We start from the raw sequence: 23,748 nt of genomic DNA on the forward strand, positions 1-23,748 counted from the left end.
CATCAAACTGCCTGCCATCTTCAGAAGAGGGGAGAGGAGGGAGGGAAAAAAATTTGGAACTCAAAATCTTATAAAAATGAATGCTAAAATTTTTCTTGAAATGTGACTGGGGAAAAATAAAATGCTATTAAACATTTTTTAAAGGACTGCCTTGAGGGAGGTGGCTTCCCTCTCCTTAGGGGTCTTCAAACAGAGACTAGACAGCCACTTATTGTGTATGTTATAGTGGGATTCTTTTTGGGTATGATTTGGACTAGATTTCTGCTTAAGGTTTTTCCATTTCTCAACTTCTGTGATTCTGTGCCTGCTATTTTGGATTTAGAGTTAAGCTTTTTAACTTGAAGTTTTGTTAATGTTTTTAAACTTTTCTTTGATTTCCAAAAAGCCCCCCATTTCTGACCTTATAAGAACCCATCCTTGCAAGAAAATACAGTTAAACAAAACAAGAGCACATATTAACCATAGCTGACAGCATATGCTGCCTTCTCTATGTATACAGTCCACTATGTCTCTTCCAAAAAGAGTGCATTAAATTTCATCATGAATCTTCCATAGTTAAAAACAGATATTGCATTGATTCGAGTTCTAGCGAATTTATCTTGTTTTCCTTTCCATCCCTGTGAACATTGGTGTATGTTGTTCTCTTGCTTACTTCACTCTGCATCAGTTTATATGTTTTCCCAAGTTTCTTTGAATTTCTCAGATTTGTTTTTTAGAGAAATAATGTTTTTAATTTTATCCACAGACCTCAATTTGTTCAGCCATTCCCCTGTCACTAGATGCCTACTTTGTTTCCAGTTTTTATCAAGAAAAATGCTGCCATAAATACTTTTGCATATGTAGAACATTTCCCTCTATCTTTGACCTCCTTGGGCTATCTACCTGGTCACATCACCAGGTCAAATGATGTGAAAAGGGTAATCTTTTTTCTAGAATAGTTTTAAATACTTTTCCAAAATAATATTGCGAATTCACAGTCCTACCAACAGTGTCCCTCCAACATTTATTATTTCTGTCTCCTATCTCCTTTGAAAATTTGATAAATGTTATATATAAATCCTCACAGTTTCTGTAATTCACAGATCTCTTATTATTAGTGATGTGAAGCACTTTTCATAGTTGCTAATCATTTTGTATTTTTTCTTCTAAAAACTGTTCATATCTTTTGACAACTTTACTAGAAAATAGTTACAAGTTTTATATGCTTATGTCAATTCCTTATGCAACTTGAGTATCAGATCCTTATAAAATATATTTGATTCAAAGATTTTTTCCTAGTAAATTATTTCTCTTGTTCTAGTTATTTTGGTTTTCTTATATGGAAAAAGCTTTTTAGTTTTATAATATCAAAATTATATATTTTGTCTTCCATGATGTCCTTTATCTTTTGTTTATGAATTTTTCCCCAAAACAGCAGATCTGAAAAGTATATCTATTAGATCGCCCCTACTTTTGTTATTGTTGACATGGTTTCATAACATATCCTCTCATATCAAGATCCTTTATCAATTTGGAGCTTATTTTAGTACGTTGTATAAGATGCTGGTCTAAACTTAGTTTCTGCCAAACTGCTCTCCAGAAGTTAGTGTGCAAGTCAAAGTCCTTCCCTCAGTAGACTGAATTCTTGGGTTTAAGGGACCCTGGATTTGTTCTTGCTTTTTGTCTATATGATTTACTTTCCAATATGTTTAATTAGTACCAAATTATTTTGATGATTACTGTTGGGAATATAATACTCGTTCTCTTTCATGCCTACTTTGTTCCTGGTTTCCCTTGAGAGTCTTGACTTTTATTCCTCCAAATGAGTTTGGCTGTTGTTTTTCTGGCTTTATGAAACAATCCCTTTATAATTTTCTGCTTCTATAAAACAACCCTTATATAATTTTATAACGCTAAATATTTAGATTGACTTGATCACTATTGTCATTTAATTCTATTACCTAGCTTAACAATGAATAATGTGCATCTCTCCAATGGTTTAAAGCTTCCTTTATTTTTGTATGGAGTGCCTGGAAATTGGATCTATATCAATCCTGAATGTCTTAGTAGGTTAACTCCCAGATATTTGTTCATCTTGTAATTATTTCAAATGAAATTTCTCCATCTTTTTCTCTGGCTTTGTTAGTAGTATTTGCATTCAAAATGTGTCCCCATTCTGTTCAGCATAGGTAAGCACATTCCTCACCTCTCAGGGGCACTTCCTCTACCACCATTGCTCAAGCTATCCTCCCTTGGGATTTACTCTATTTGTCTTGAGCACCCAGTCCAGATCTTCATTGCTATAATCTACTAGCCTCCAGATTAATCTCCAATTACTGCTCCTGTACTTATGGACTTCAGGATATACACACCTTCATACATATACACATATACATGCATATACACACACACATGCATATGTACACACACAGTATACACATGCATGTCCATACATATATACATTTACACACATACATATATACACCCACACATACATATATGTGTGTATGTATGTGTGCATATATATATATGTTGATGTATATGTTGATGTCCCCTCAAACACTGTGGTCTCTAGTGTACCAACTTTCTCAAACTCTATGACCTATATTCCCACTCTACCCCAGCAATCCACAGGCTTCTCTAATAATTGCTTTTTTTCCATGACCTGGAATTCTAGAAATCTTCTGTCTGATCATGACATCCTCTTAATGCTTGTTATCTATCTACCTACCTACCTACTTCTCCTTCCTTGGTTCCATTGCTTCACTCTGTTTAGATCTATCCTTTATTCTCACTTTGGCTGCCAATCTCTCTACCATGTGGATAGGTATAGAAAAAACCCATCCCTCTTTCTCTGGTCTCACTTTTACCCCCCTATAGATACCAACATAGTCAACTGATTCAAATATTTTCTGCTTTGTCTTCGAAAGGGTGCTCCCTTGTTCTAATAACACTTTCAACTTGCCAAACTTCAGCCCTGCTTTGTCCCCACTATCTACCTTCCCTATCCCTACTTCCATGCTACTTAATATTAGTCAGTAGACCAGTCAACAAATATTTGTTAATGTCCCACTATGTGCCAGATGTCACTGCAAAAAGTAGAACAATTGTACCACAACTTGGTCCACTCTCCATTCGGGTTATCTCATCTCTACTGGCCCCAGGACTATCTTTTCACTGTCTCCTTACTGATTCTCTGACACATTCTCAGAAGGTTCTATTCCAAACCTTGTCCTTTCTCTTCAGGACTCCTGTACCATCACCTCCCTACTACTCTTAGCAGAAGACTTAACCTCCTACATAGGTGAGAAAGCAAAGATTGTTTTCTAGAAGTATTCTCCTCTCCTCTAATTCTACCTCAAAACTACTCTATCCCATCCCTCCTTTCTTCCTTTGTTCCTCAGTCTCTGAGGCATAGCTGGTCCTTCTCCATGACGAGACCAAATCTTTTATTTGGTCGTTATTCCATCACCTTCTATCTATTCTTTCAAGTTCTCTACCTGTTCTCTCCTCACGGACTACAAACATATCCAGGTCTCTGACATCTTTTTTTTTAAAAGCCCCTCTATTTGACCCTGACATTCTCTCAAACCATCCTACTATATTTTTTTCCTCCTTGTCAGAATCAAAGTCCTAGAAAATCAGCTATTCTTGGTGCTTCTACTTTCTCATCATTTACTCATTTCTCGCCCCTTACAGTCTGACCTCCCACTTAATTAAAAGTGCTCTCTCAAGCATTAGCAAGAACTTTGACTGATTTTTCGTGATCCTCTTTAACCTCTCTGCAGATTCTGACACTGCTGACCACCCTAATCTGCCTTTTTTCTTTCCTTGCCTTTGATGATATTGGACCATCATCCATCTCTCTCCTCCTCTTCCTTTCTTCTCTTTCTATATTCCTTCCTTTACATGACTTCTTCCATTCCCATGGTTTCAATGATCACCTATGTGTATATGACTCATATATCTATATAATTAGCCCTAATCTCTCTCACGAACTCCAATTCCGTATATTTGTCTGCTTGCCAGATGTTGATTTTATCTGCATCTTAAACTCAATATATCCAAAAGGAAACTCATTATCTTTCCCATAAACCTTCTCTTCTTCCAGTTTTCCTGTTTCTGTTAAGAATACCATCCTCCTTCCATTCATTTAGATTTATGTGACATACAAAAAGTTTAAGAGTTATGGTTTCTGAGTAATTAATCACTTTATTAATTATGGCTAGAGATAATAAATACAAGGATCATTTGGCTATCTCTCTTAAACCAAAGACTTCTCATAGAACCCCTGGAAAAGTGAGTGTTTCTGAGGATAGAAATCAACTCTGATTCATTAATAAATAATCAGAGAATGAATATTATAATAAGAGATGAGGTTATCCTAATGAATGTCTGGGGGAATATGACTTGGATCACTCAGTTTTGGACAAAAAGACTTATCTATACCCATACCACCTAGGGTAATCTAGACAAAAGTGGGCATCAGCTTCCACCTAGACCTATCTAACTAAAACCCAATGGGCTGGAATCCACCAATTCACATAAACTAGAATTTATTTACCTTTTGATCAGTGTGTCTTACCCAATATTTCATCATTCCATCAACCCAGCTAGCTGGATAACCCACAGGGACTGATTTCTGAATGAGGAAATAGGAAGGGGACAATCCTTGGTCCCAATTCAATAACTGGTTAGTATAAAAAAGAAATGGTCATTTCTCTCATTTGTAACCTTATAGTCATCCTGGACTCATCCTTGAGCATCCTTTCCCACACCCCTATCATATGCAATAATTTATCAAGACTCCTTAACTCTCCTTCCATGACATCTCTTATACCTATCTTCTACTTTCCATTTCCATATATTCCACATTAGTTTACACTCTCAATTCTTGCCTGGTCAATTGCATAACTTCCTATTTAGTTTCCCTAATTCCAGTGCCTCCCTTCTCCGGTCCATCTTCCATACAAGTTGCCAAAGTAACCTTCCTAAGATAAAGGTTTGACCATGTCACCTCCTTTCTCAAATGCATTCAGTAACTCCCTATGTTTTCTAGAATAAAATATTAATTCCTCACCTTAGCATTTAAAGCCCTTCACAATATGTTCCAAATCTACCTTTCCAGGCTTATTTCATATTATTCATATTCATATTCCTCAAACATCTAGAACACAAAGACTAAACAAAAAATTCAATCCACCAAGAAACTCTATTTGTATAAGCATCTTTGTTAATCTGGGATATGGTATCTTAGTAGAACCTACTAAAGCACAATCTACTGGCCCACAGAACAAGGCTTCATCAATTTCAGGTACCCAGTCTCCATGATACCTAGCAACTTCATTGAAATGACTAATATTCTGCCATAATCTTACCTGAAAACAACTGATGTGCATTTCAGCACCACCACCACCATCCTCAGAATAGCTAACATGTATATTGTGCTTTCAGGTTTGCAAAAATGCTTTATATTCACGAACTCATTTGATATTTGCAACCCTGTATATAAATGCTTATTATTATCTCTATTTTATAGATCCAACCCAAACTAAGAGACATTTATTAAGCACCAACTGTATGCATGACACTAGAGATATACACACAAAAGGAAATAACAGATGAGGAAATTGAGTCAGGGAGGTTAAGTGACCTGTCACACAGTAAATAAATGTGGGAAGCAGGCTTCAGTTGTAGGTTTCTCCTGACTCCAAATTCAGTGCCCTCTCCTCTGTGCTTCACAGTTACACACATTCATGCTTTGTTATTGTAACTTTAAAATTCAGAAAACAGTGCATCAGGCAGAGTCACTTATGGCCCATAAGAAGCACTCCTCAGTTACCATAGCAACAGCCCTCCTCCTGCACTCCAGATAGACTCTCTGAAGGGAGGAGACAAGCAGAGAAACTGGCTAAAGAGAGGCCACCTATTTGCCTACTCTTATGTGGTCTTAGGAAGTACCTTGGCCAGGTTTGATCATTTTTCATCTTGAACCTTTTTAGAGAATCCTTGAGACCTTTTTCATAGAACTTGGATGACTTTGATTTGGATCTGAACATGAACTTGGAAACCATGGCAATCAATATACTATCCTTTTGTTTTTCTTTCCTTTGAGTTTTCTTTCCTTAATCAGGAAGTTGGAGTCAAAACTCAAAGGAAATATATTAGCACCTTGACTGGTATTGAACCCAGTGTAGATCAGAGTTATAACATACTTTAGTTTGTGTACCTGAGAAAAGAAGAACCAGTCTGGATCCTCTCATTCAAAGGATACCAACAGACAGAACATATAAACACAACATGACATCCTGTGACCCTCCTCCTACTGATGCCCCAATGTCAAAGCAAGACCTTTCACTACATCCTGCCCTTTTCAGAAGTAATAGAATCATGGGATCATAGGTTTATAGCTAGAAAGAGTTTTACAAATGATCTAGTACAACTTCCTAATTTTACAGATAAGGAAACTGAGGCTGGGAGAGTTTAAGTGACTTCCCCAGAATGATTATAGCTTATATGTGCTGAGGCAAGATTTGAACTCTGATTGTCTTGACTTAGAGCCCTACACTCTATTTACTGTGTCCCCTAGCTACTTACCTAGTTGCTTAGATTTTAAGAAAAGCCTGAGTAGAATTGGAAGCAGGGGTGGGGGGATGGGGGGAGAGGAACAGGGTGCTGTTGTGGGTGAAAAATCTATTATGCTAGGCTAACTCAGCTTCATTGAAATGCACACTACTGTAGTTTCAGGATAGCAAACAAGTCCAGGTCCTGTTGATTTACACAGGGTAATAGATGGAGGAATCAATCAGCCCTATAATAAATTAATGAGTGTCCTTGGTAGGCAGATTGCCTCCAGAATAATAATGGATGGGACCTTTTACACATCATTTTGGCTTTAGCTGACACATTGCTGATTATTGTGGAGATGACTCATCTGAGCCTTATGGAACAAGCTGTTCTAAGCCCTAATTCTATTACCCTTCCCCTTTTATGTTTTTAAAGCCTGTACCTTTAGAATTTACAGGCATTCAATCAGTGTCAGAATAAGAAAGAGGAAATGAAATTCGGAGGCTATCACTGTCAAATCTCCACGATAGATCAATACACGGAAGATCCCTTCCTGGGCTCTTGGCTTGAAGGCTGATTTCTGTGGGAAGATTATATCGCCCTGTCCAGACTGATGTCCTTGGTATTTAGTGACCTATAGGTCACTCTCCCACTTTGCTCAAATGATGACTTCAGTATCTGGCTCAAAATCTTTCTTTTCCTTGCATTCCTTGCTATCATCTTAATGGATGCACTTTTTACATCATGTCCCTGCAATACCCTCAGTTCTTCAACCTCCCTAACCACTACAACCTCTACCTTCATGCCACCTCAACTACCCAAAGGGTGGCTACACTTTTAACCACAACTTGCCCACCATCTCCCTTCCAGGATACTGCCATCTGAAATTTGATCTTCTGATTAGTCTCATTTTGTCCCAAATCTCCCAGGCTTACTCCTCTAGACCACATTTTTTACCTTCATGAGAACATTAATTCCTCAATCTCTTCCTAGTTTCCCAGTTCAATAGCCCTTTCTGGCTTTACTTTCCTCCCTCCATAGCCTTGATCCAATAGGGCTGCCTTCTATACCTTGAATTCTGTGCCCTTCAGTTCCTCCACAATTCCTCCCCAGCTAATCCCTGACCTTGGATCACCTCTACAGTAAGCCATCTCCTCTCATACTCCTGAGTCTTCTGGAGAAAGTTACCCAAATATGCTGACTGATTTCATAACAAATTCATATATTCTGGCCTCAAATGGGCTCTCACCAATGCAAAGTGGTACTTTTTATTAATTTCCAAATGACTCCCTATCTCATTCTTCAGTCTCATCCTTTTCATTTCTCCGACATTCTCCAAATTCACCCCCAATTAATGACCTCAACCTTCTAAATTTTTAAAATTTTTATTGAATCATCCTTTCAAGTTGCTGTCCCATATCTCTCTGTCTCTTTACTATTAAATTGTTCAAAAAATAGCCTACATTTATTGCTTCCTTTTCCTCTAGAAAAACTATGTTCTTACAGAGTATAAGCTACTTGAGGGCAGGAAATTTTTCATTTTTGTCTATATACTTGCAGTATCTCTCCTAGAAAATGTCTTGCACAGAGTGGATGCTTAATAAATGTGTATTGTATTGAGTTTATTATTACCAGTTTCTCCTCAGTCTCTGTGTACCAATCCCAGCACGCCGCTGAAATTGTCACCTGAAGGTCACCAATGAGCAGCTATCACCAACTGCTAAATCTAATAGCTTTCCCCAAGATCTCATTCTCCAGAAACTGTGGCATTATTGACTTTGTTTGGGCTGCTCCCCAAACATAAAATACCTTCCCTCTCTTTGCCTATTGAACTCTATTCAAACCCAATTGAAATGTCACCCCAGAATATCTTCCCTTATTGCCCCCAGTGAGAACCAACTTTCTGGTTGGTTGATGAATGATGAGATGGATGTATAAGCATTTATTGAGTGCTTCCCTACATGTAGGGCTAAGGTTAATATATGCTAAGTATAAGGAATATAGAAATACAAAAATCAAGACGGTCCCCAACCTAGAGGACCTTATATTATAATAGGGAAAGACAACATATATAAGGTAAGGGTGGTCAGGGAATGGAATATCTAGGAAGTTACAGGGTTGATGGACTGGGGGAATCAAAAAGATCATAGGCATGGCAATTGACCAGCCCTTTCCAAAAATAATGGAGCAATGGCACTGTGAAGTTGATCATTCTGCCCAAAAACAAAATGTAAAGAGTTAAGGGGATGGGGGCATGAAGGGAAGGGAGGTGGGCAGAAGCAAGGTGTATGTACAATGCACAAGGCAGCAAGAAGATGGCAAGATGGCCTAAGTGAGTGCCTGGATGAGATGCGAAGGTATGGACTTTTGCCAATTAAATGTAATGCAGTAGATAGGTTTTCTCTCAGTCATTCAAAGTCTGAAGTTGAGAGCTTGAAAGATTAGTAGGTTCCTTATAAAGCCTTACATTCTTTTCCAACTGTCTAATAACTTATATAACATATATAATGATATAATATTGTATATTTCCACGATGTGAACTATATCTTATCTAAACTTTATATTACTCCCCAGTACCTAGCACAGTGTTCTGAATATAGTACATAATGTATATGCATATATAAAATCATATATATGTGCATATATATTATTACATTCAACGACTTGGACTGTAAGAACTATAAGATGTGACTGACCCACCATTGTCAGTAATCTTTAAATGAGCACTGAATTAACAAAAAATATATAAACGAAAAGCCAATCTCCAATGGGTAGACGAAGGATATGAACAATTTTCAAAAGAAGAAAATCTCTAAAATTAAGAAAAATGCAAGTCAAAAGAACTTTGCGTTTTTAACCTCACCCTCAGGAAACTGGCAAAGATGAAATAGATGAGGATAATCGAAGTGAGAGAGTCTGTGCAGAGAGGTCCAATAATGCGCTCTTGGTAGAATTGCTCATTGGCCCAGCTGCTCTAGAAGGCAATGTATGCAGAGAAGGAAGCTTTGTATCTGTGATCCTGCTGCTAGGATATACCCCTAATGAGGTCAAGGAGAAAGAAAGCTTGCACATACAGTAATATATGTATGTAAGCATTTATGGTAGCAAAAAACTGGAAACCAAGTCGATGCTCATTAATTAGGGAACGGCTAAATAAATTGAGGTAAATGAAACGTGATGGAATACATTATTGTGCTATAAGAAACAATGAATATAATGAATGCAGAGAAGCATATCTGAATAAATGGAACCAGGAAAGGGAAATACACAATAACTACAATAATGGAAATGGAAATGATAATAATAAAAAATATCAAAACAGCACTGTGCAATTATAATGCCCAAGCTTGGCTCTGAAGAAAGCTCTGGAAATATACCTCCCTCTCTTTTATAAGAGGGCCAGGAGGAGGCTATGAACAGACTTGATTCATGGATTAATTTGTTTTGCTGAATAGGTTTTTTCCCTTTTTCTTTTTTATTATTTATTAATAAAGAATGACTGTCTGAATAGGGTTATATTTGGAAATGAAAGAGATGAAAGAAAAACGATATCAATAAAAGTTCTTATAAAAAAGACCGTGGAGGAGAGGCTGAAAAGAAGAAATTATCAATTTCTTTTAAAGATAATGGGTAGAGTTTTCTAGTAATAAATCAATACACTTGACAAATTTCTGGCAAAAATATAATTTTTTTAAAAAGTTATGACTTGTAAATCCCTAGAAAAGGAAGTCATGATCAAAACAATCTTGAATGGCTTCATTAAGATCAAGTTATGCCAGACTAAAGCCACTTTCTTTTTTGAGAAGGTAGAGGTAGTTACCCTAGACCTCATCAAAGCAGTAGAAAAAAGTCTTTTATTGTTATACTTATGAGCAAGATGAAGAGATGCAGCATATAAGATAATCAATAAATTCAGAATTGTCTGAATGGCCATACGCAAAGAGTAACTACTAACTGGTCAATGTCAGCTTGGAGGGAGGTCTCTACTGAAAGACCTCAGACATCCATTTTTAGCTCTGTACTTTTAATAGTTTTATAAATTACACCCAAGAAAGAATAGGTGTAATGCTTAGCACATTTCCCAATGAAACAAAACTGGTAATGACAGTTACCCCACTCCCTCTAGTGATATGTTGTTTTTTAGTCATTTTTCAATTGTGTCCAACTCTTCATGACCCTACTTGGAATTTTCTTGGCAAAGATATTAGAATGGTTTTCCATTTTCCTTCTCTAACTCATTTTCCAGATGAGGAAACTGACGCAAACAAGGTTAAGTGACTTGCCCAAGGTCACACAGCTACTAAGTATCTGAGGCCAAAATTTAACTCAGGAAGGTGAATCTTCTTGACTCCAGGTCTGGCACTCTAGCTACTGTGCCACGTAGCTGCCCCAGTGATCTACTACTGGATAACAAAGTTAGGAACCAAAAAGATCTTTGAATCTCAGGCCACAGTTAACACTGATGTTGAACCCTACTTGACTTTACAAAATTACAGTACAAGATAGAGAAAGTATGTTCATACAGCAGTGTGTATGAAAATGGTAGAAGAGTCTTAGAGGTGGAAGGATCAACAAACAGGGCCAAGGGCTCCGTGTCAAGAGGGTAGCCTGAGGACTGCCTCCCCACCTTCAGTATGGGCCTAAGAGTTAAGAATGGTCTTTACATTTTAAAATAAAGATTTATTAAATTTCTTAAAATGCAAAAATAATGTAAAATGTAAAAAAAAGATTTATTAAATTTTTTAAAATGTAAAACTTAGCTACCAGTCTACAAGAGCAGGAAACCCACTGGATTTGACCCTCAGGCCCTCAGGCTATAGTTTGCCAACCCCTGATTGTGAGTCAACAATGGGACGTGGTAGCCAAACATGCTAATGTGATCCATGTTAGGCTGTATCAAGAGAACTGTATCAAGAGTACCGGATATGGCTGGTTGATGAACCTTGATCAAACCAGTCCTAGAAACCATATTTTAAGGACACTGACAAGCTGTGGGAAGATGGTAAGAGGCCTTACCACTACACCATATGAAGCCGGTCAGGGAAAGGAACTGGTGATGTTTAACCTGGAAAAGGCTGAGTGAGGACATGAGAGCCGGCATTAGAGTATTTGACGGGTTGTCATGTGAACCAGGTAGTGAATTTGTTCTACTAAGCCCTAGAGAACAGAACTAGGAGTGATGGGTGAGATTTGCCCAGAGAAAATTTAAGTGCGATATAAGGAAAACTAGCAATTAGAATTATCTCAAAGTAGAATGAGTTCTTTAAAGACATGATTGCCTCCTCCCCTGATACTACAGATATTCAAGCAAAAGCTGATTGATCACCTACTGGAGATATTGTAAAGGGCATTCTTAATCCTCTAAGGCATGCCCATGTCTGAGTCTCTTATAATAATAATAACAATTAACATTTATATAGCTCTTACTATGTGCCAGGCCCTGTGCCAAGTGCTTTACAATTATTATCTCATTTGATCCTCACAACCACCCTGGGAGGTAGGTGCTATTATTGTCACCATTTTACAGGTGAGGGAACTGAGGCATACAGAGGTTAAGTGACTTACTCAGGATCACACAGTGTCCAAATTCTTCTTCTCTCGACCCATGATGATGATTTGGGGAGAGGGAGATTGATGATCATGGTGCACACAAGAGGGCAACTGCTTGTTCCCACTCAGCAGGATTCACAGGGAAGGTGGACTGGAGAATGGAAGAAATTCATGCAACAGCTTTAAGTGACATAAGATCTGCAGACTGAGGTATAAGCTGCCTCTTATTCCACTTGCCACCCACATAATTCAGACTTCCTGACAGCCATGATGACCTCAAAGGGAAACAGATGGTGCTGTTGGTGACAGACTTGTGGGTCACCAAACATGGATCTATCATTGAACTCAAGTAGAATGGAATAGCTGGAGCTAGGGCTCCAGTGGCTGCAGTATTGGCTGCTGCTGTTGCTACCTCTGGACACTCAGGCACACAGTGAATGCCTTTAAGACCAGCCTGTAGAGATGACTCAGGTCCTGGAGCAGAGATGGGGATCAGTGTGTGAGAAGGGTACTTGGTTGCTGTTAAGAGACCCACTGTATGCTGAACAGTGTCAGAGTAAATGACTGTCCCCATCACTCTTCTCCTGCTTTCCAATATTCCCTGGGGCTGGGGTCCTGGATGTACATCTTCTCTTATTTGGTATCCATGAACAGCAGGTCTATGTGGCTCATGAATCCCCTTCCATGACATCCAAAGATCTGGGGTAGGGTGATGGGGAAGTCTGAGAGAAGGCTGGAAGTAGATGTTCCCTCAACCCAGTACCTTCTTAGGAGCAGTCATTTCCTTTAATTTTTCACTATGTTCAATAAACCATGCAATCCCATTATTTTGAATATCTGACTTTCCAACATCATAGGGTCATGACTACAGAAAGGAGAACTCTTGTAGAAGACCTAGAAATTCTGAAGATTATTGGTTTTATAATTTATGCTGGAAGGGAGGGGATCACCATATTCTATTTCATTCTCTAGAACCCCTTAGAACAGCCACAAGGGTTTGAAAGGCTTACTCAAGCTGCTGAATTACAGACCTGGCAGTAGGGGGAGGAGTCTAAGAACCTGTATTCTGAGCACTCTCTAGTGGCTAGAAGAAACAGTGCAGGCTTTTGAAAGACTTTCCTATTCACGAGCCAAAGAAGTAAGATGATTACTAAACTGAAGGCTCAAGTAACACTCCACCTGGTAAGCAACTCAGTGCACCCCTTCACTGGATGGTTAATAACACTGTCATGCTGTCTTTCTGTAGGCTTAAGGAAGGGATGACATGAGCCTAGGTTGACCACTTTCAGTGCCCCAAATACGATAGTTGTTGTGGTAAGGTATGAGTTGGACTAGATGGTCCCTTCAAAATCCAAGTTTTTGTTATTCTGGATACTCTGTCCTCACTTAGGTTCGACTATGTTGCTCTCCTGACTGTTCCTTCTTGGTCTCCTATCCTTAGAGCTTTAAGTATTCTGCTGCTCTCTGTCTTAGGAAAGGCTGGAAAGACAGGCATGAGTTAATATACTATTAGGGGCTGGGAGGGGCCTGAAAACAGGGAATGGTCAGAGCTGGGAGGGCCCTTGGAACAGGGAATGTCAGGGCTGGGAGGAGCGTTAGGGCAGAGAATGTATGGGCTGGGAGAAAATCTTTTCCATTCTCTCTGATTTTATTAATTGGAGAAAATAAGGAGAAGGGAGTTGCCCAGTAAAAATGTTTCCTGTTCACTTGCAGATCACTTATCTCCTATGATCTTGACTTTATCCCAGGGAGTGAGGCCAGTCAGGGACCTTCATCCCTATTTGACAAGGGTGGTACCTGAAGCCCAGAAAGGGAGAGCTTGCCAAGAGGCTTAGAGGGCAGGAAGATGGGCAGCTAGGTGGTTCAGTGGATAGAGCACCAGTGAAGGAGTCAGGATGACACAGAGAGAACCTTCTATAGTCTTATTTTTTCCCCTTTTTTGGGCATTTTCCCAGTTACTTACTTGGCTTTTGAGTCCTTTATCAAGTGGAGGTTATACCCTGGGGAACCTGTAAGTTCTCAGTTCCTCCAAGGTAGCACAATCAGGAGTAAACTCCTCTCTTGGCCTGTATTCTGGCCTGGGAGCAACCACAAGCAATCTTATCTGCCCAGGACCTGGGAGTAGGATTCCCTTTCTACAGCCACCACCAGCTTCACCACACCAGGCCAGCGCTCCCCTGTTCCTTCTCACCCCAAGATCACCACTCAGAACTAAGATCCAGATTAGCTGCTCTATTCCCATGTCTTTAGGGCCAGGGCTCCAAAAGTGGACACTGCTGCTCTGGGGCCAGGGCTGGAACTGGACCTTGCTCCCCTCTCACCCAGATGAAAGAGCTTTCTCACTGACACTTGAAGCTATCTTTGGCAATTGTGGATTAAGAAATCTGGGAACCGCAGCTGCTACCTGTGATTCTGTGCCCTGAAGCCTGCTCCAGTCCTGTCCCTGCCATGCCTCATGGCCAAGGCTGGGCTGCACCTCGTGGGCTGTGCTGTACTCTGAGACTGGTGAGATAGACCTTTCTTCTTGGCCTTCCTGGCTGTCTTGGGCTGGAAATCTCTTTTACTCTGTCGTTTTGTGGTTTCTGCTGCTCTAGAATTTGTTTAGAGTCATTTTTTACAAGTATATTATGGGCTAGGGGGGGAGAGCTAGAGCAGGACAGTCTTTCTCCTCTGCCATCTTGGCTCTGCCTCCCTACTTCCAATTTTTCTAACTTACTTTGTCTGGATCTCTCTTTTGTTCTAATACAGTCTATCTACCACACATATCCATGCATATCTTTTCTGCATACACCTTCCACCACTAGAATCATTGAGAGCAAGACCTTCATCTCCCATCTTTGTACTTCCAGTTCCTATCACATTACCTTACACATAGAAGGTATTCAATAGATTATAAATATTGAAATATTAATGAATAATATTGAATTAAATTATAAAATAATTATGAAATTGAGTTGGGCATTTGCTGACCAAAATGTCAAGAGTATGGATGAAATGAAGAGGAAATGTGTAATCTAAATATTACAGGTCTTTTGTAAGATTTCAGCCACAGGGGTTTAAATTATAACACTATACATTTCTTCTTGAACTTTCATATGTGAACTAATCTAGTCTTTGTCCCAACATAGTAAAATCCACTTCTTGATAGCCTTTTGCTTCCATGTGTTTCTAATTATGTATTTTGAATTAGCTCTATAGCCAGAGTTGGTACCTAGTCTTCAATGCTTTAACTTTAAGGCAAAACTTAATGTAGCAGTAATAGTTCCTTATGTCCTTTCACTGTTCTGCTCCTCCCCCAAGTTTGGAAATATCCCAGATCCATTTTCATCATCCCACTTTTTCATTTAAGTGAAAAATTTCTGCTTGTTAAAAAAAAATGAAATAAATCTAAAATTATTTTGCTGTATAAACCTCAGTAGAGGTTACATGAGTCATTTAACCTTTCCAGGCTACGGTTTCCTCATCTATAAAATGAGGAGGTTGGAAAAGAAATGGGCTGCCTGGAGAGGTAGTAAGTTCCCCAAAGCAGATTCTAGATGACCATTTGTAAGGAAAATTTGAGAGGAGATTCATGCATCAGCTGGGAACTAAAATGGCATTTTAGTCTCTCCTAGCTCTGAACTTCTAAGATTCTGCTATCTACTAAAACTCTTAGTGAGGGGAAAGAAAATCATTTTCAGGCAATATAAAGCCCCTTTCCTTATAACAACCTTCCTGAAATCTGGGAAACCAAGACAGAGCCTACCAATGTGCCAAGTATGCTGTGATAAACATCAGCTCTGTGAAGGAAAACATTGCCTTTTCTTCTTTCCTTTTCTCCTCTAAACATTATTATCCCCAGCCACAGAGGAATGTTTAACTGCAACAGTATAATGACATGATCCAGCAGTTTTTAAACTGGAGTCTGAGAATTTATTTGTTGCTTTAAAAAAAATCTTAATGACTATATTTCAATATAATTGATTTTTTGTGATCTTGTGTATTTTATTTTATGCAGTTAAAAACAATATTCTGAGAAAAGATCCATAAGCATCACCATATTACCCTGGAAGTGGTGGTGGGGAGCTATGACATAAATAAGATTGAGGACCCCTCCTCTAAACTAGGTTGAATCCTGGCATTAAGCCATCCCCTTTTCTTAAGAATGACAGGAGGCCAAGTCATTTATTTTTTTAGCCAATCAGTGAGTTCAAATCTGATGGGTCAATTTTAGAACCTTAATGCAAAGAGTAGACTCAAATCTTTTCCAGGCTCAGCCCAGGGTAACTGGGGATTGAATTGGGATCCACGCTCCTCAGCACATGAGACTGAAGCCCTAGCCAGACCTGGAGATAATCCAGCTTCACGGGAATCCTTGGAATCAGTGACTGACTTGGAAGTAGGCCAGGAGGGTTAGGTTGACTCCAAAATAAAGCAACCTTCCATGTCCCATCCTGGTAGGTGGCCCTGTCCCTGGGACTAAAATCAACTGAATTGGCCAGTGTGGATGGAAGGGACAGGGGGACATACTTTTGGCCATTTTCCTAGTTTGTTCAACCCCTATTGACTTCCATGCAATGGCAAGATGGAGTTGTAGAGTAGGAGAAAAGGAATGAGAATTAAGTCCCTTTCTCTCCACACCTCCCCCCACTGCTTCTCTTCTCTTGTGCATGCTGCCTGCCATTTAAATTTAGTCTAGCTGGAAAATCCTTTTACTTACACTCCATGGTGTTTATTTGGAAAGGATCACTGTCTGAACAGCATTCCTCTGACTGTTCCAAGTGCAACTGAAGCTAATAGGCCAGATTCTTATACTCAACTCCTTTCCCTTTGTTTCTATTTCCAGTGTTTCTTTCAAACACAGAATGCCCTTCAAAGCTTCAACTCTGGGGCTCTACAGAAAAGACATGGGTATGGGAGAGAGTAAAACTCTGCCTGGGTAAAGATATGCAAGCCTGATCATATTATTCCCTGGTCCCCTCTATTCTCACAGCCAGGCTAAAGAAGACACTAATTCTATGTATTTTCTGCATTATCCAAAGAGACAAAAGTTTTGCAAATATAATGTTCAGACTCATTTTCACGCTCTTAGGTCAAACCAGCCAACAGGACCTAGTCTGTTCGATATAATTCCACTATTATATATATCCTCTCCTCTATCCATGCAAACATACTTCTTTCTCCCCTCCAATCACACCATTTGTGCCTCCATGCCAACCCTGCTGTGGCTACCCTTTAAACTTAGATAACTCTTCTTATATCTTTCATCTTCCTAAATGTTGGAAATTTTTTAAATTTCTCATTATTTCTGTAATACTTATATGAAAGAAGTATATCTAATCAGAAGAAAACTACATTTTCCATGAGGCCTTGGGTCCCAGCACTTTGGCCTAATTCAAGAAAGACCATACTTCCTATGATGTTATGTGGCCAACATATGAATAAGGAGAAAAATAGACAGAGACAGCAGTGTCCAGTGTAGGAATAGGAACAATGGTAGTGTAGCTATATCAGCGGCAGAGACCATAGATATGGTAGCAAGCACCCTAGCACACCCAGGATGACCTGCTGGCAGAGGTTCTTTGCTCTGCTTTGCTAAAGGAAAGACAATTTTTAAAGGGGTCAACAATCTTACTTTAATTACATTCACTAGTTCAGGGAAAAGGTCATCACCCTGAATGCAGAGAGAATACAAACAGAAAATACAAGCAGAGAAATTAGCACAAAGATCAACAGGCAGGGCTCCAACTATTTGACAAAGAGATACAGCCACCTACATACACTACTGGATGGAGAAGCACCAACATCTGAGTCGTCAGGGGGCTCTTAACAAACAGCTACTCAGAGTTCCATCCAGGAAATCAAAAAGTCCTTCTCATAAGCAAAACTCTCAAAGCAAAATATCAACCTCCCAATATATATAGTTTTCAAGTAATAGGCTCAGCACAGCTGTGAATTATCTTTCAGGTGTTTTCAATTTAGCCTGAATCTAGAAAACTGAACTCCAAAAAAGAAACAAAATTTTGTTTGGGTTTACAGGTGATTAAAACTGAGAAAGAATGGAAATATTTCACTGTACCTGACACTGTGGAGACCCGGACCCTGCATGGATGAAGAGCCCAATCTTCCAACCAACCAGCCTTTATTCCAACCACATCAGCTACCTCTCCACACTTTTTCCATTTCAAAGGTGCTCGCTTTAGATGTGGTGTTTTCCTAGGCTACCTGAATGGGAAAGAGAGATGAGATTGCACTTATCTGGGAATAGGTGCTGAGACTGGTTTTTCATTGCTTTACTTTCATCCTGTCCCAATCAAATGTTATGTTATTCCAATGAACATTCTTTGCCCATTCTTTTAGCAAGTTTTGTTTTTCTTTAAACTAACCCAAATTTAGTTGAGTTTTAACCTTGGGAGTTCCCAGTGAAATTGTATAGTAGAAATCATTAGCCAAGACAAGCTATTTACCAGCTCAATCGATCAACACCCTTTTATGAAGTGTCTTTTATGTATCAGGAACTACAATAGGTGTTGGGGATGCAAAGATAGAAATGAAGCCATCTCTGACTTCAAGGAACTTACATTCTTATCAAGGGATACAACACATACACATGCATTATTGCTGTGCGTTGTTGTTCAGTAGTGTCCAACTCTTTGTGGCTCTGTGGACCAAAGCACACAAATACTGTCCATGGGGTTTTCTTGGCAAAGATACATTTCTTTCTTGAGTAGATTAAGGCAAACAAAGGTTAAGTGACTTGCCATGGTCACACTGCTTAGTGTTTAAGGATGGATTTGAACTCAGGTCTTCCCAACTCCAGGCCTAGTGCTCTCAAGCTACCCATCTGCCTCCCTTATACACATATAATTTCCTTTTAAAATAAAATATACTAAATAAATACAAGACAATTTTGGGGAAAAGCACTAATGCTGGAGAGCAGGATGCCAATAAAGGCCTAATGTCAAAGGTAATTCTTAAGCTGAGCTTTGAAAGAAATTAATAAGCTAAAGTAAGAAGAGGGGGGTTTGAGGGATGATCTCTGTAAAAGAATACCAGAAGAAGATGGAATTTCCTATATATGGAACCAAAAAAAGCCAGATTAGCTGGATTATAGAGAGTGTGACAAGGAGTAACATGTAAGTCTGGAAAAGTTATGAACAGTTTGAAATGCCAATAGTTGAGCTAAATCACTGAAAAATATTCCTTCTAATCCCTGTGAAATCAAATATGAGTGGCACAGAGCTTTCACTGAAATCCTACCTCTTATTTTCAATTTTTTCTGGGCTGTACATGAGTTGGCAAATCTTGTGTACCCTTCTTCCTACCTCCCCCTACTCCACCTCCATTTTCTAAATAGACATCATACACACTTCAGTCTTTACTGCACTGGTTAACAAGTAGCTTAAACAAATATTCATCCATAATGTAAGTGATTTTATTTTATTTTATTTTAAAATCAGCATGTGGGCCTATATATGCTTTTGGCTACATCAAAGTTGCCTGCTTTAGATGGAAAACTTTTGAAGGTTTGAGTCGATGGCTTTGGTCACTGGAACAGTGCAAAGTTGTCTAGGTTCTGTCCCACTGAGAGAAAGAGGTCCTGATTTTCTATCAAGATGGCTGCCTGAATGACACCCAGACCATCCAGCTCCCACATACCTATTCTAATAAAAACCTGAACTTTTCATCAAAATAAATAATGATCAAGAGATTCAATAAGACCTCTTTCACCCTACAAAAGTCTTGTCAAGTAAAGTCAAGTATTTATTAAACACCTACTATGTTCCAGGAACTACGCTAAATACTGGGAATACAAAGAAAGGCAAAAAATGCAAAAGCAACGAGCAAAAACTCCCTGCTCTCAAAGATCTCACAATCTAACTGGGGAGGCAACATGTAAACAACAATGTACAAACATGATATGTACAAGATAAATTGGAGATAATCTAAGAGGGAAGGAAGATTGATAAAGCTACTTTGCAAGAAGGGGGAAATTTGGCTGGGACATGAAGGAAGCAAGGAGGTAAATATGAGAAGGAAAAGAATTCGAGGCATGAGAAAATTCTCTGAGTTGGGAAATAAAGGGTAGTTTTTGACACCAGCAGAGAGATCACTACATCTTAAAGTATGTGGAGGGGACTAGTATAAGGAGACCAGAAAGGTAGGAAGGTATCAGTTTATTTAAGTTAAACCAAATAAAGAATTTAATATTGGATCCTGGAGGCAATAGGGAACCAGAAGATGAGGTTATCAACTGTAGTCTAGAGGACTCAGACCAAAACCAAGCAGGACAGACCACCCCACCCAAAAGCACATCACAAAACACCGTCTGGATCTGACACAAAGCCCCAGATCAGAAACTAAAGCTGGAGAGATAAGTAAATCAAAGAAGATGCAGTATAAAACATTATTATATATCTAGAGATCCCCAAAAGATGGAGAAGGTAACTGTAACAACAAAGGAAAAAAATGAATTTTCCACAAGTACTCCATTAGAAGAAAGCTAGTGAGTAAAGAACTAGAAGGAGAATAGTTTAGAAGAGAAAGTGATCAATCTTAACCAAGTAAACTGATTTCCTGAAAACTAGAAGAGACAAAACAGAAACTGATAACTCCAAGAGAAAGCAAAAAATACTAGAATAAACTCAAAAGATTAGGGATGGGGAAGAAGAGAAGAAAATGGAAGATATCTAATATCAAAGGCAACTAACCTGGACAACAACTCAAGAAGAGATAGTTTAATACTAAAATAATAACTTTTATATTTAATATAATACTAATAAAATAATGATTTAATAATCAGTGGACTCACGGAACACCATAATTTAATGAAATAAAACAAAAGGCTTGGACATTATATATCACTATATAAGACCTAGCAGCTTCTACTAAAAATGAGAGGAGATGTTAGAATACAATATTACAAAAAGCAAAAGATTTGGGCTTGCAACCAAAAGTAGCTTGCCCTGAAAAGCTTAACATAATCCTATGGAGGAAAAAATGAACTTTTAGTGGAATCAAACACTTTCAAACATTTCTGATGAAAAGAACAAAGCTGAATGGGAATGTTGTTGTTGTTGTGTTCACCCCTTGTTGCCAAAGAAGACCATGCCAACAGAGAAATGATGACATGACTTGCACTTGACTTTGTTTGAGTGAGGGAGGGCTGTGCAGGTCACCAGACTTACTTCTCCTCCAGAGCCATCTGAATCCAGTGACCAGATGTTCATCAAGTTGACTGGAGATGACCCAGCATAAACTGAGGGACCTTGGCCCCTTTAAAGGGGTAGGGGGAAGTTTCCAGAGAAACCTAGAAAGGTAAATGTATTTGAGCAATTAAAATGAGTTATATGATGATAAAATATGATGATGGAGTGCTAACATTCTAATGGGGGAGGGAAAACAAGTGTCCCTTGAACCTTAATGTCTTCAAAGTGTATCAAGACACTTGAACAATAAAAACAGAAGACTTAGGGCATGAAGTGGATCTGTTCTGAGGGTTTGAAGAAGGGAAAAAGGGGAAGGTTAAAAGGAATAAACTAGCCTAGGAATGAGACTGAAGGAAGTGGAACTAGTCATTTCTCTTACATGAGAATAAGAACATGTAAACATGAAGAAGATGCAGGAGAGAGAGAGAGCATCAAATGGATCTCACCTTATCTGAAATGGACAAAGGAGGTTTGAACATACATACAACTAGCTATGTGGTTGTGTGCAAACCACTTAACCTTTGTTTACCTTAATCCACTGGTGAAAGAAATAGCAAACTATTCTAGTATCTCAGATGCCAAGAAAACCTAAAATGGGGGTGATGAAGAGTTGAACACAATGGAACAACAACACATACATGTACACACACACACAGAGTCTGGTGTAGAAATATATCAGATCCAAACTGTGCATTCCCTTTGATCCAACAATACCAGTACTAGTTCTGTATCCCAAAGAGATTACAAAAGAAGAACCTATTTATAAAAAAATTTATAGCAGTTCTTTTTGTGGTGGTTATGAACTGGAAATTGAGGGGATGTCCATCAGTTGGGAATAGTTGAATAAGTTGTGGTATACAATTGTAATGGAACATTATTGTGCTATAAGAAATAACAAGATTTCAGAAAAACCCGGAAAGACTTACATGAACTGATGCAAAGTGAAGTGAGCACATTATACACAGTAACAGCAGCATTGTATAATAAACAACTACGAATGACTCCTGTTCTCAGCAATACAGTGATCCAAGATAATCCCAAATGACTCATGATGAAAAATGATATCCCCTTCCAAAGAAAGAACAGATAGCATCTGAATACAGAACAAAGCATGCTATTTTTCACTTTCTTTTTATTGTTGGTTTTTTTCTAGTTTTCTTGCACAAAATAACAAATATGGAAACGTTTAATACAATTGCACATGTATAACCTACATCAGATTTCTCAACATGTCAGGGAGAAGAGAGGGGAAGAAGGAAGGGATAGAATTTGGAACTTAAAACTTTAAAAAAATAATAGTAAAACTTGGTTTTTTTCCACGTAACTGTGGGAAAAGAAAATATTATTTTAAAAAAAGAATATATCAGACCCAATAGGGAAAGAAGAGGGTATAACGAGATCAGGATTTAGAGCAAGAGTGTTTTGAAAGGAGGACTCCACAGATTTTTAAGTTTTTTATGTACCTGGGTAATCAGCAAACTTTCATTGATTGTCTAACCTTAAGAAAATGATGGAGAAAATATTAGTAATGCAGATTCAACTTAAAAGTGTGTTTAGGAGAGTTCGTTGTTAAACATTTACTAGCACAATCCTAGATAAGAGGGTGGATAACAATAGGGAGGCACAGTTATAAACAAAATGAACTTCCTTATCCTGAAGGGGTACATAAAGGGGAAAGAAAGAAAACCAGAATCTAAGAGGTACCCTAGATTGCCTCTTGGACCATTAGTGAATGTCTGAACAAATTGTGGTATATGAATATTATTGTGGTGTAAAATGAGAAAAGACACAATTTCAGAGAATCCTAGGTGGTACAAAGTGATTGACGCAGAATGAAATGAGCAGAACTGGAAGGGAAGTTTCTATAAAGACAGCAAAAACCAAAGGAGAGGAAAAGCAATTTTGAAAGACTTAAGAATTCTGCTCAATGCAATGACCAACCGTGTTTTCCCTCCAGACAGCCTGTGATAGAGCAGGTTATCCCCTTCTGAAGGGAGAAGTGATGGATTCGGGGTACAGAAACAGATATGTTTTTGCACGTGGCCACAATATGGATTGTTTTATTTAACTACAGTTGTTTGTTGCAAGAGTTTATTTTTTCTTCCACCTGGTGTTTAATTGGGGGGGAGGCGGTAAATTGGTGCAGAAAGAAAGAGAGTAACACTGATCCCTACCCTCCAAAAGAAAGACATTGAAACATTCTTTAAAATGTACAGAAGAAAACAATAGTTCAGAGGAAGCACAGATTAGAAGGACACTTTTGAAATGTGTGAAATTGTGTGTGTGTGTGTGTGTGTGTGTTTTAAGCAAGTGCTGTGAAATGGAGATTCATGGTTTCATAGACAATCCTCTTTTTCTGGAGGAATTGGATATGAAAATATCCTTTTTGGTGTTGAAGTTAAGAATTTTTAAAAAATAACCTTAAAGAGATCCTCTTGTTGATATTGGGGTTGCCTTTGCAATG

The 23,748-nt window shown here is 38.6% G+C and overlaps 2 long non-coding RNA genes across 2 annotated transcripts in view; one reads left to right on the forward strand and one right to left on the reverse strand.

Annotated features, from left to right (window-relative positions):
• LOC140502033 (uncharacterized) overlaps positions 1-12,318 on the reverse strand; it is a 26,631-nt gene extending 14,313 nt beyond the window's left edge. The window contains exon 1 of the long non-coding RNA XR_011966486.1: positions 12,112-12,318. This is a non-coding gene — a long non-coding RNA (uncharacterized lncRNA). The remainder of the gene's footprint in view (positions 1-12,111) is intronic.
• On the forward strand, positions 11,412-18,429 carry LOC140502032 (uncharacterized). The gene is made up of 2 exons (XR_011966485.1): positions 11,412-11,679; positions 18,115-18,429. It is a non-coding gene; the product is annotated as an uncharacterized lncRNA (long non-coding RNA).
• The last annotated feature ends 5,319 nt before the right edge of the window (positions 18,430-23,748 follow it).

The sequence above is a fragment of the Notamacropus eugenii genome, chromosome 4, assembly GCF_028372415.1.
Source record: "Notamacropus eugenii isolate mMacEug1 chromosome 4, mMacEug1.pri_v2, whole genome shotgun sequence".
In the NCBI taxonomy this organism is placed as follows: Eukaryota; Metazoa; Chordata; class Mammalia; order Diprotodontia; family Macropodidae; genus Notamacropus; species Notamacropus eugenii.